Raw genomic sequence first — 12,277 nt, 5'->3', positions numbered from 1 at the left:
TTAAATAAAAAGGATTCATACAAAAACTGTTTGTTTTGTGACTAGTTTTTTGACTTTTTGACTTAGCATAAGATTTTTAAGTTTCATCTATATTGCACATGTATCAGATTTTTATTCCTTTTGATTATACCATACTTTATTCATCCATTCATTAGTTAATGGATATTTGGATTGTTTCTACTTTTTGCTTATTGTGAATAATGCTACTATAAACATGTACAATTTTTCATGTACAATTTTTTTGTGGACGTATGTTTCTATTTCTCCTGAGTATATACCCAGGAGTGAAATTTCTGGGTAATAATTCTATGGCTAGTCTTCTAAGGAACTGCTGAACTATTTTCCATAGATGCTATATATGTCTTGTTATGTTTCCACCAGCAACGTATGAAGGTCCCAATTTCTTCGTATCCTGTTGTTTTGATTAGTAATCTAGTGTTTTGGAAGTGGTATCTCATTGTGGTTTTGGTTTGCACTTCACAAATGACTAATAATGATGAACATCTGTTCAGGTGATTATTGCCCATTTGTTATCTTTTTTGGAGAAATAACTGTTCAAATCCTTTGCCTATTTTTAAATTGAATTATTTGCCTTTTTATTATTGAGTTGTAAGTGTTCTTTATATGTTCTGGATAAAAGCTTTTTATCAAATACATAATTTGGAAATATTTTCTCCTCTCTTTTCACTTTCTTGATGTTATCCTCTGATGTACACACTTTTACAATTTTAAGGAAGCACACTATTTTTTCTTTAGGTCTATGATTCATTTTGAATTAATTTTTGTGGATGGTGTGAGGTAGGGGTTTATCTTTATTCTTTTACATGTGAATATCCAGTTGTTCCAGCACCTTTAGTTGAAAAGATTATTCTTTCCCCATTTTATTGTCTTGGCATTGGTGTTGAAAATGAAAGGATCATAAATGTGAAGGTTTACCCTCAATTCTATTCTATTGATCTAGATGTCTATTCTTATGTCAATATTTCCACTGTGTAGCTTTGTAGTAGTTTTTTAAATCAGAAAGTGTGAATCCTCTAATGTTGCATTTTTTTTTCAAGATGGTTTTGGTTATTTGATGTCTCTTGCATTTCTATAGTAATTTTAGGGTTATTATATCAAAAGCCAGCTGGGATTTTTTATAGGCATTTTTGTTTAGTATGTAGATCAATTTGCAGAGTATTGCATGTTAACAATATTGTCTTCTAATCCATGAACATGAATGTCTTTTCATTTATTTATATCTTCTTTAATTTCTTTTAACAATGCATAGCTTTTATGAAGTTCATTTCCAAGTATTTTATTATTTTTGATGCTACTGCAAATACAATTGTTTTCTGAATTTATTTTCCAGATTGTTCATTGCTAGTGAAGAGAAATAAAATTGATTTTGGAATATTGATCTTGTATCCTGTAGCCCCTCTGACCTTATTTATTAATTTCAATAGGCTTTTAGTGGATTGCTTAAAATTTTTTATATATAAGATTGGGTTGTCTTCAAATAGCAGCAGTTTTATTTCTTCATTTCCATTCCAGATGCATTTATTTCTTTTTCTTACCAAATTGCCATAGCTAGAACCTCCATTACAGTGTAAGACAATATGGCAAAAGTAATACCCTTGTCTTGTTCTTCTGTTGTTGATTTCTAATTCTTTTCCATTGTGGTAAAATAACTCACTTTGCATGATTTTAATTTTTTAAATTTATTGAGGCTTGTTTTATGGCCTACCATATGATCTATTCTGACAAATGTTCCAAACTGCACTTGAAAAGAATAGGTACAGTATTCTAGATGTCTATTAGGTATAACTGGCTTACAATGTTTTTCAAATCTTTCATACACTTATTAATCTTTTTTGTTCTATACATTTTTGAAAGTGTAATATTAAAATTTCCAGCTATAATTGTTGAATCATGCATTTCTTCTTTTAATTCTGCCAGCTTTTACTTCATGTATTCTGGGCCTCTGTTATTTTATAAATAAATAAATATATATATTTTAAGATGACTATTTCATCATTATAAAATGTTCATGTTCATCTTTTTCACTAGTGACACTGTTTATTTTAGTTTATCTTGTCTGATATTAGTAAAGCAATTGCAACAAATATTATTTTCCTTTCTTTTTTTACTTTAAACCTATTTGTATCTTTGAATTTAAAATGTGTCTCCTGCTGGAAGAATTCCCCTTGAAAACTGGAACAAGACAAGGATGCCCTCTCTAACCTCTCCTATTCAATATAGTTATGGAAGTTCTAGCTAGAGCAATCAGGCAAGAGAAACAAATAAAAGGCATTCATATTGAAAGAGAGGAAGTAAAACTAACCCTGTTTGCAAATGATATGATACTGAATATAGGAAACTCCATGGTCTTTACTTCAAAGCTCCTTGATCTGATAGACAACTTCAGAAAAGTTTCAGTATACAAAATTATTGTACAAAAATCACTAGCATTCCAACAGTCCAACAACAACGAAGCCAAGAGGTGAATCAGGAAGGCAATCCCATTCACAACTGCCACAAAACATAAAATATTTAGTAATACAACTAAAAAGGGAGGTAAAAGAACTCTAGAGTGTGAATCACAAAATATTGCTTAAAGAAATGAGAGATGACACAAACAAATGGAAAAACACGGCCGGGCGCGGTGGCTCACGCTTGTAATCCCAGCACTTTGGGAGGCCGAGGTGGGCGGATCATGAGGTCAGGAGATCGAGACCACGGTGAAACCCTGTCTCTACTAAAAATACAAAAAATTAGCCGGGCGTGGTGGCGGGCACCTGTAGTCTCGGCTACTCGGAGAGGCTGAGGCAGGACAATGGCGTGAACCCAGGAGGCGGAGCTTGCAGTGAGCCGAGATTGCGCCACTGCACTCCAGCCTGGGCGACAGAGCGAGACTCCGTCTCAAAAAAAAAAAAAAAAAAAAAAAAAAAGAAAAACACTTCATATTCATGTATTGGAAGAATCAATATGAAATGGCCATATGGCCAAAGGAACTTACAGACTCAATGCTATTCCTATCAAACTACCAATGACATTCTTCACAGCACTAGAAAAAACTGTTTAAAAATTCATAGGAACCAAAAAAGAGCCTGAATAGCCAAGGCAATTCTAAGCAAAAAGAACAAAGCTGGAGGCATTATGTTACCCATGTTCAAACTATACTACAAGGCTACAGTAACCAAAACAGCACAGTACTGGTACAAAAACAGATGTTTTGCAGCATTATTCACAACAGCAAATGCATGGAATCAACCTAAATGCACATCAACAGTAGACCAATAGAACAGAATAGAGAGCCCAGAAATACAGCTGCACTCCTACAACTATCTGATAGTTGACAAAATAGACAAAAGCAAGCAACAGGGAAAGGACTCCCTATTCAATCAATTGTGCTAAGATACGTGGCTAGCCCTATGCAGAAGATCAAAACTAGACCCTTTTCTTACACCATATAAAAAAACTCAAGATGGATTAGAGACTTAAACATAAAACCTAAAACTATAACAACCCTGGAAGATAACTTAGGGAATACCATCTGGACATGGGACTTGTCAAGGATTTCATGATGAAGACCCCAAAAGCAATTGCAACAAAACCAAAATTGATAATTGTAACCTAATTAAACTAAACAGCTTCTGCACAGCAAATGAAACTGTCAACAGAGTAGACAGACTATAGAATGTGATAAAATATTTGCAAACCATGCATCTGATAAAAGTCTAGTGTCCAGCATCTTTAAGGAATTTAAATTTATAAACAAAAAACAACCCCATTAAAAAGTGGGCGAAGGACATGAACAGATGATTTTTAAAAGACATGCAGCCAATAAGCATATGAAGAAAATGCTCCATATCACTAATCATTAGAGAAATGCAAATCAAAACCACAATGAGATACCATCTCACACGAGTCAGATGGCTATTGTTAAAAAGCCAAAAACTAACAGATGCTGGTGAAGTTGTAGATAAAAGGAAATGCTTATACACTGCTGTGGGAATGTAAATTAGTTCAGCCATTGTGGAAATAAGTTTGGTGATTTCTCAAAGAACTTAAAACAGAACTACCATTTGACCCAGCAGTCCCATTACTGGAATAAAATGTTCTACTATAAAGACACCTGCACACATATGTTCATTGCAGCATTATTCACAATAGCAAATGCATAGAATCAACCTAAACGCACATCAACAGTAGACTGGGTTAAAAAAATGTGGTACATATACACCACAGGATACTCTACAGCCATAAAAAATAATGACATCATGTTCTTTGCAGCAACATGGATGAACCTGGAGGCCATTATCCTAAACAAACTAACACAGTAACAGAAAACCAAATACTACATGTTGTCACTTATAAGTGGGAACTAAACACTGAGCATACATGGACAAAAAGAAGGGAAGAACAGACACCATGGTTTGCGTGAGGGTGGAAGGTGGGAGGAAATGAGGCTGGAAAAACTACATATTAGGTACTATGCTGATTATGTGAGTGAGGAAGTAATCTGTATGCCAAATTCCCGTGACATGCAATTTAGCTATATAACAAACCTGCTCATGTACCCCTGAACCTAAAATAAAAGTGGAAAATAGATAAATAAATAAATAAATAGAATGTGTCTCCTTTAGACAGCATATATTTAGATCTGGATTTTCCCTCCAGTCTGACAATTTCTGCCTTTTGATTGGATTGTTAATACATTCACTTTAATGTTATTATTGGTATAATTGAATTTTTGTTTTTTGTTTGCTATACATCTCTTATTTTTTCTTTGTTCCTCCTTTACTGCCATCTTTTGTATTAACTGAATATTTTCTAGTGTACCATTTAATTTCTTTAATGATTTTAAAATATATGTTTAAAAAAATTTAATGGTCATTCCAAGAGTACAAAAACATCTTAACTTATCAGAATCTACTTCTGATTTACACTAACTTAATCATAGGAAAATGCAATTTACTCTTATCAAATTTTGTTTCCTTCTCTCATTTCTGCTACTATTTTTGTGCATTTTAAGTCTATATGTGTAACCTGTCCAAAAATTTATTGTCATAATTTTTACTAGAATTTTATATATTTTGAGAGAAGAAAGGAAGACTATTACATATTTATGGAATTTGTTACATTATTTTGCATTTTATTTGCAATTTCTAGTTCCCTTAATTTCTCCTTGTGAATTCTAGTTGCCACCTGGTGTCATTTTTGTGCTGTAACACAGCTTTGTTTTCATCCATGTCTTTTTTGCTGTGGTTGCCAAGTGCATTACATGTTTTATGTTATAAGTCCAATAATAGTTGTATACATATTGTCTTATAAAATTTATTTTTAAATCAATTGATTCATAAAAAAGAAATATGCAATATACTGTCTTTTACAATTATTTTATAATTACCTTTACCAACACTCATTTACATTTCATATAAACCTTACACACTTGCCTGAATTTAGTTTTATATAATATTTTAAATAATTTTGCATATAAAACAAAGTTGTGACTGGCCTATCACATAAGATTAGGTGTGAATTTTTCTATAGGTGGCATTATGTTGGTGATCAAAAAGTTTCAGATTTTGGAGCATTTTGGATTTCAGGTTTTTGAATTAGAAATGCTCCACCGGTATCAGCCACCTCTTAACTGCTCACCATCAATATCTTCATTGTTTTCCACAATACCTTTTGGCACGGACTTCCTCATACTCTGTTCCAAGTATAGTCAGTTCTCTTAAGCACAGTTGTGGCATTGTCTGTTATTATAATCTGTTGTTCCCTGTAGGCACAAACTCTGTGCCACTTCCCTGGAACTCTGGCCAAGAAGAGACCCACTTCTCTCAGAGTAAAACCCCTGCTCTATGAACAGAGCTCTGGGTGGGAACAATAGACCCTGGTCTTTCTTTTTTTTTTTTTTTTTTTTTTTTTGAGATGGAGTGTTGTTCTGTCGCCCAAGCTGGAGTGCAGTGGCGCTATCTCCACTCACCATAACCTCCGCCTCCTGGGTTCAAGAGATTCTCCTGCCTCAACCTCCCCCAAGTAGCTGGAACTACAGGCGCGAGCTACCACGCCCAGCGATTTTTGTATTTTTAGTAGAGACGGGGTTTCACCATGTTGGCCAGGCTGTTCTTGAACTCTTGACCCCAGGTGATCCACCCTCCTCGGCCTCCCAAAGTGCTGGGACTACAGATGTTAGCCACCATGCCCTGCCGACCCTGGTCTTCTTAAATTGCTCCTACTAGTATGGAATCATTACAAGTGAGTTTAATTTATTTTATTTTAATTTTATTTTTATAAAAATACTTTTGTAGCATTCATTGACTTTTCAAAATTTTCAACTTTTATTTTAGGTTGGGTGGTACATATGCAGGTTTGTTACATGAGTATATTGTGTGTCACTGAGGTTTGAGGTACAAATGATCCCATCACCCAGGTAGTGAGCATAGTACCCAATAGGTAGTTTTTCAGCCTTTGCCTCTCCCCCTCATCCCTCTCTAGTGGTCTCCAGTGTTTGTTCCCATCTTTATGTCCTGAGTACCCAATGTTTAGCTCCCACTTATAAGTAAGAACATACAGTATTGGTTTTCTGTTTCTGCATTAATTTGCTTAGAATAATTGCCTCCAGCTCCATCCATGACCCTGCAAATCACACAATCTTGTTCTTTTTTATGGCTGCACGGTGTTCCATGGTGTATATGTAGCACTTTTAAAAAAGAATCTAATTCATCACTGACGGGCACATTTGTTGTTTCCATGCCTTTGCTATTGTGAATAGTGCTGCAATTAACATGTGAGTGCCTGTGTATTTACGGCAGAACAATTTATTTTCCCTTGGATATATACCCAGCAATAGGATTCCTGGGTCAAATGGTAGTTCTCTTTTATGTTCTTCGAAAAATCTTCAAACTACTTTCCACAATGGCTGAACTAATTTATACTCCCACCAACCACATATAAGTGTTCCTTTTTCTCCATAGCCTTGTCAGTATCTGTTATTTTTTCACTCTTTAATAATAGCCATTGTGACTGGTGTGAGATGGTGTCTCATTACGGTTTTGATTTGCATTTCACTATTGATTAGTGATGCTGAGCATTTTTTGTCATATGCTTATTGGCTGCATTTATATCTTCTTTTGAGAAGTGTCTGTTCATGTCCTTTGCTCACGTTTTAATGGGGTTATTTGTTTTTCACTTGTTGAATTGTTTAATTTCCTTATAGATGCTGGATATTGGACCTTTGCCTATGCATAGCTTGTGGATATTTGTGAATATTTTCTCTAATTTACAAGTGAGTTTTGACGGAAGCATTTAAGGTCTTGTATTCTCAGCCTACGCTCCTTCTAGTAGAGCTTCTCTGTTAGTGGGGGTTGAGTGGAGGAAGGGAGATAGATTCCTTCAGCCATGTCTATCTGGAATATTGCTTCTGAAATATGGAACAGAAGATAGGGATGAAAAATGCTAGTGGTCTGCCCCTCCCAGCATGAAACCATACCGCTACGTGGAAAGCAAGGTGGAGAGAGACCCCTACCTTCTTGGCTGCACATGCTCAGAGTAAAACTGCCAACACACTGAGCTGGAGGAAGAAGTTATGAATGGGTCATGGCTCAAATGCCACAGATTCTCACTGATCATATTAAGATTTATTAAATCTTTTTGAATATATGTTTCTTTATTTGCTATTTGAAGCCGATTTCTCCTTGGCAAATTTACAGAAACTTTAAATGTTTGTTTTAAAATAATCTTTAGCTGGTAAATTTTTTGTTCTTGGGAAATTATGTGTCATACTCTCACACCATCATTTTTGAAATGAATTTTACTACAGTTTTTAGATAAGTTTGTTTTGTCTGGTTAGAAAACTGTTCCTGTAGTTTTGACTCAGAACTTTAAAAAGTCAGTAATGAATGTGATTTGAGGATCAATGTTATATTAGTTTTATAAAAAGGGGTCCAGTTTCAATTTTCTGCATATGGCTAGCCAGTTTTCCCAACATCATTTATTAAATAGGGAATCCTTTCCCCACTTCTTGTTTTTGTCCGGTTTGTCAAAGATCAGATGGTTGTAGATGTGTGGCATTATTTCTGAAGCCTCTGTTCTGTTCCATTTGTCTGTATATCTCTTTTGGTACCAGTACCATGCTCTTTTGTTTACCATAGCCTTGTAGTACAGTTTGAAGTCAGGTAGCATGATGCCTCCAGCTTTGTTCTTTTTGCTTAGGATTGTCTTGGCTATATGGGCTCTTTTTTCATTCCATATTAAATTTAAAGTAGTTTTTTCTAATTTTGTGAAGAAAGTCAATGGAAGCTTGATGGGGATAGCATTGAATGTATAAATTACTTTGAGCAGTATGGCCATTTACACAATATTGATTCTTCCTGTCCATGAGCATGGAGTGTTTTTCCATTTGTTTGTGTCCTCTCTTATTTCCTCGAGCAGTGGTTTGTAGTTCTCCTTGAAGAGGTCCTTCACGTCCCTTGCTAGCTGTATGCCTATTTATTTTATTCTCTTTGTAGCAATTGTGAATTGGAGATCATTCATAATTTGGCTTTCTGCTTGTCTATTGGTGTATAGGAATGCTTGTGATTTTTGCACATTGATTTTGTAGATGAACTCATGAAGGTGAGAAAGAATCAACGGAAAAATGCTGAAAACCCAAAAGGCCAGAGTGCCTTTTCTCCTACAAATGATTGCAACAACTTTTTGGCAAGGGCACAAAACTGGATGGAGGATGAGATGGATGATTCGACAGAAGTAGGCTTCAGAAGGTGGATAATAACAAACTTCACTGAGGTAAAGGAGTATGTTCTAACCCAATGCAAAGAAGCTAAGAACCTTGATAAAGTTTAGAGGAGTGGCTAACTAGAATAACCAATTTAGAGAGGAACATAAATGACCTGATGGAGTTGAAAACACAGCACAAGAACTTTGTGAAGCATACACAAGTATTAATAGCCAAATCAATCAAGGGGAAGAAAGAATATAAAACATGTGAGACTATCTTGCTGAAATAAGACCATTGTACAATATTAGAGAAAAAAGAATGAAAAGGAGTGGACAAAACCTCTGAGAAACATGGGACTGTGTAAAAAGAATGAACCTATGACGGATTGGAGTACCTGAAAGATGGGGAGAATGGAACCAAGTTGGAAAACACATTTCAAGATATTATCCAGGAGAACTTCCCAACCTAGCAAGACAGGCCAACATTCAAATTCAGGAAATACAGAGAACTGGACCCCTTCCTTACACCTTATACAAAAATTAACTCAAAATGCATTACAGACTTAAATGTAATACCTAAAACCATAAAAACCCTAGATGAAATCCTAATGATACAATTCAGGACATAGGCATTGGCAATGACTTTATGACTAAAACACCAAAAGCAATGGCAACAAAAGCCAAAATTGACAAATGGGATCTAATGTTTAAAAAGCTTCTGCACAGCAAAAGAAATTATCCCATAATCAGACTGAACAGGCAACCTACAGAATGGGAGAAAATTTTTGCAATCTATCCATCTGGGTTAGATAGATATTAGGGCTAATATCTAGAATCTACAAAGAACTTAAACAAATTTACAAGAAAAAAAACAAAAACCCCATCCAAAAATGGGCAAAGGATATGAAGAGACACTTCTCAAAAGAAGACATTTATGTAGCCAAAAAACATAGGAAAAAACTCATCATCTCTGGTCATTAGAGAAATGCGAATCAAAACCACAATGAGATGCCATCTCACGCCAGTTAGAATGGCAATCATTAAAAAGTCAGGAAACAACAGATGCTGGAGAGGATGTGGAGAAATAAGAATGCTTTTGGACTGTTCGTGGGAGTGTAAACTAGTTCAACCATTATGGAAGACTGTGTGGCGATTCCTCAAGGATCTAGAACCAGGAATACCATTTGACCCAGCAATCCCATTTGACCCAGCAATCCCATTACTGGGTATATATCCCCAAAATTATAAATCATTCTACTATAAAGACACACCCACTCGTATGTTTATTGCAGCAGTATTCACAACAGCAAAGAAATAAATGAAATTGAAAATAGGAAATCAATAGAGAAAAATCAATGAAACCAAACGTTGTTTTTTTTAAAAGATCAATAAAATTGATAGGCCTCTAGCCAGCCTAAGAAAAAAAGAAGAATACGAATCATTCATAGCTGAAATGAAAGATAGGGTATCATTATAGGTTCTATAGTGATTAACAAAATAATACAGTAATATTATGGATAACTCTATGCCTACAAATTTTATAACATAAATAATATAGACTAATTTGTTGAAACACACAACCTGCCAAAACTCACACTAGGAGAAATAGACAATCCGAATGGGCCTATATCTATTAAATAAATTGAACTTAATTAATAATTAATACTGAATAATTTTCCAAAACAGAAAGCACCAGGCCAGATGGGCTCACTGGTGAATTCTGCCAATGATTTTAGGAGGAATTGTACTAATTCTATATAATTTCTTTCAAGAGATAAAAGTAGAGGAAATATTTCCTAACTTAATCTATAGGCCAGCATTATACTAATACACAAACCAGGCAAAACTATTATTAGAAAACTACAGACCAATTTCTCTCATGAACATAATGCAAAAATCCTTGACAAAATATTAGCAAATTGAATCCAACGATGTATAAAAAGAATTATATACCACAAGTAAGTGGGATTTATCCCAAGTATGCAAGGCTGATTTAATATTCAAAAATCAATTAATATAATCTACCACATCAATAGGATAAAGAAGAAAATCACATGACCATATTAGTAGATGCAGCAAAATCATTTGGCAAAATCTAGCACCTATTAATGATAAAAACTCTCAGTAAACAAAGAACGGGAGGATCTTTCTGAACTTAATACAAAATATCTACAAAATACCTACAACTAACATCATACTTGATAGTGAGAAACTTGAAGATTTTTCACTAAGATCAGGAACAAGGCAAGAACGTCTCACCACTGCTTTTCAACATCATATTAGAAGTCCTAGTTAATAATCCTAGTCAATAAAACAAGAAAAAGAAACTTGTAATCAAATGCGGTCCAAAAATATTATATATTGAGGGAGAGAGAGATCACACATTCATATAATTTTTATTACATTATATTGTTATAATTGTTCTTTTATTACTAGTTATTGTTAACCTCTTACTGTGCCTAATTTATAAGTTAAACTTTATTATAGGTAGGTACATATAGATAAAACATGTTACCTGTAGGTTTAGGTATATCCAGGCTTTCAGGCATCCACTACTGTACATGGGACACCTCTGTACTTTTCATCCAATTTTGCTTTGAACCTAGAGCTGCTCTGAAAAACTAAAATCTATTTTTAAAAAAGTCATGTTACCCACTTTTGAAAATGTTTCAAATTGCTGAAATAAATATACCTTTTCCACTTATTGGCTTCAAGGTGCTTTTGTTATTTTTGTTGTTTAAATCATTCATGTCTTATTTTGTCAATTTGTGGGTATAATAAAAACTCTCACTGTAACTATGAACTTGTCAATTTCTCCTTGCAATTCTGACAATTTTTCTTTAAGTAGAAATCTGTTTTGGATGATAACATTGTGATTTATTTTTCTTTTTAAAATAATGGAATGCTACTATTCATAGTAATAATTTTTTCATTTTAAGCTTATTTTGTCTGATATTAACATTGCTGTATAAAACTCTTCTAATATCTGCATAATATATTTTTCATCACTATATTTGCAAATTTTCTGTGCAGTTTTGTTTTAGTTGCAATTGTGTGTGTATGTACATGTATTCAAGTGTGTGTGTTTTGTAAACATCATGCAACAGATTTAAAAAAATCCATCTGCTAATCTCTTATAGTATGCCAGGTTAATTTACTTGAATTGCTTATATATTTGGACTTCATTGTATCAACATCATTATGAATTTATTATATTAACTTCATTATATCACTTAATATATCAACTTGTATCTGTTTATCAATCATTTGCTGCTTCTCTCCCCTCCTTTCCTGCTGTATTAGTTTGCTAGTGTTACCATAACAGAATAACACAGGCTGTGTAGCTTAAACAACCCAAATTTATTTTCTCAGAGTTATGGAGGGTAGAAGTCCAAAAGTAAGATGTTTGCAGGTTTGATTTCCTCTGAGGCGTATCTCTGTGGTTTGCAGGTGGCCACCTTCTCCCTGTGTCCTCGCGTGATCTTTCCTCTGTGTATGTGTGTTTCTGATACCTCTCTTGCCTGTCCAAATTTCCTCTTTTTATAAGGGCACCAGTCACACTGCATTAGGA

The 12,277-nt window shown here is 34.3% G+C and overlaps 1 long non-coding RNA gene across 1 annotated transcript in view; it reads left to right on the top strand.

Annotated features, from left to right (window-relative positions):
• The window catches only part of LOC129481258 (uncharacterized), a 65,210-nt gene extending 55,096 nt beyond the window's left edge, over positions 1-10,114 (top strand). The window contains exon 6 of the long non-coding RNA XR_010120620.1: positions 8,591-10,114. This is a non-coding gene — a long non-coding RNA (uncharacterized lncRNA). The remainder of the gene's footprint in view (positions 1-8,590) is intronic.
• The last annotated feature ends 2,163 nt before the right edge of the window (positions 10,115-12,277 follow it).

Source organism: Symphalangus syndactylus, chromosome 4, assembly GCF_028878055.3.
Source record: "Symphalangus syndactylus isolate Jambi chromosome 4, NHGRI_mSymSyn1-v2.1_pri, whole genome shotgun sequence".
Lineage (NCBI taxonomy): Eukaryota > Metazoa > Chordata > Mammalia > Primates > Hylobatidae > Symphalangus > Symphalangus syndactylus.
This window is presented reverse-complemented; position numbering and strand designations above follow the sequence as displayed.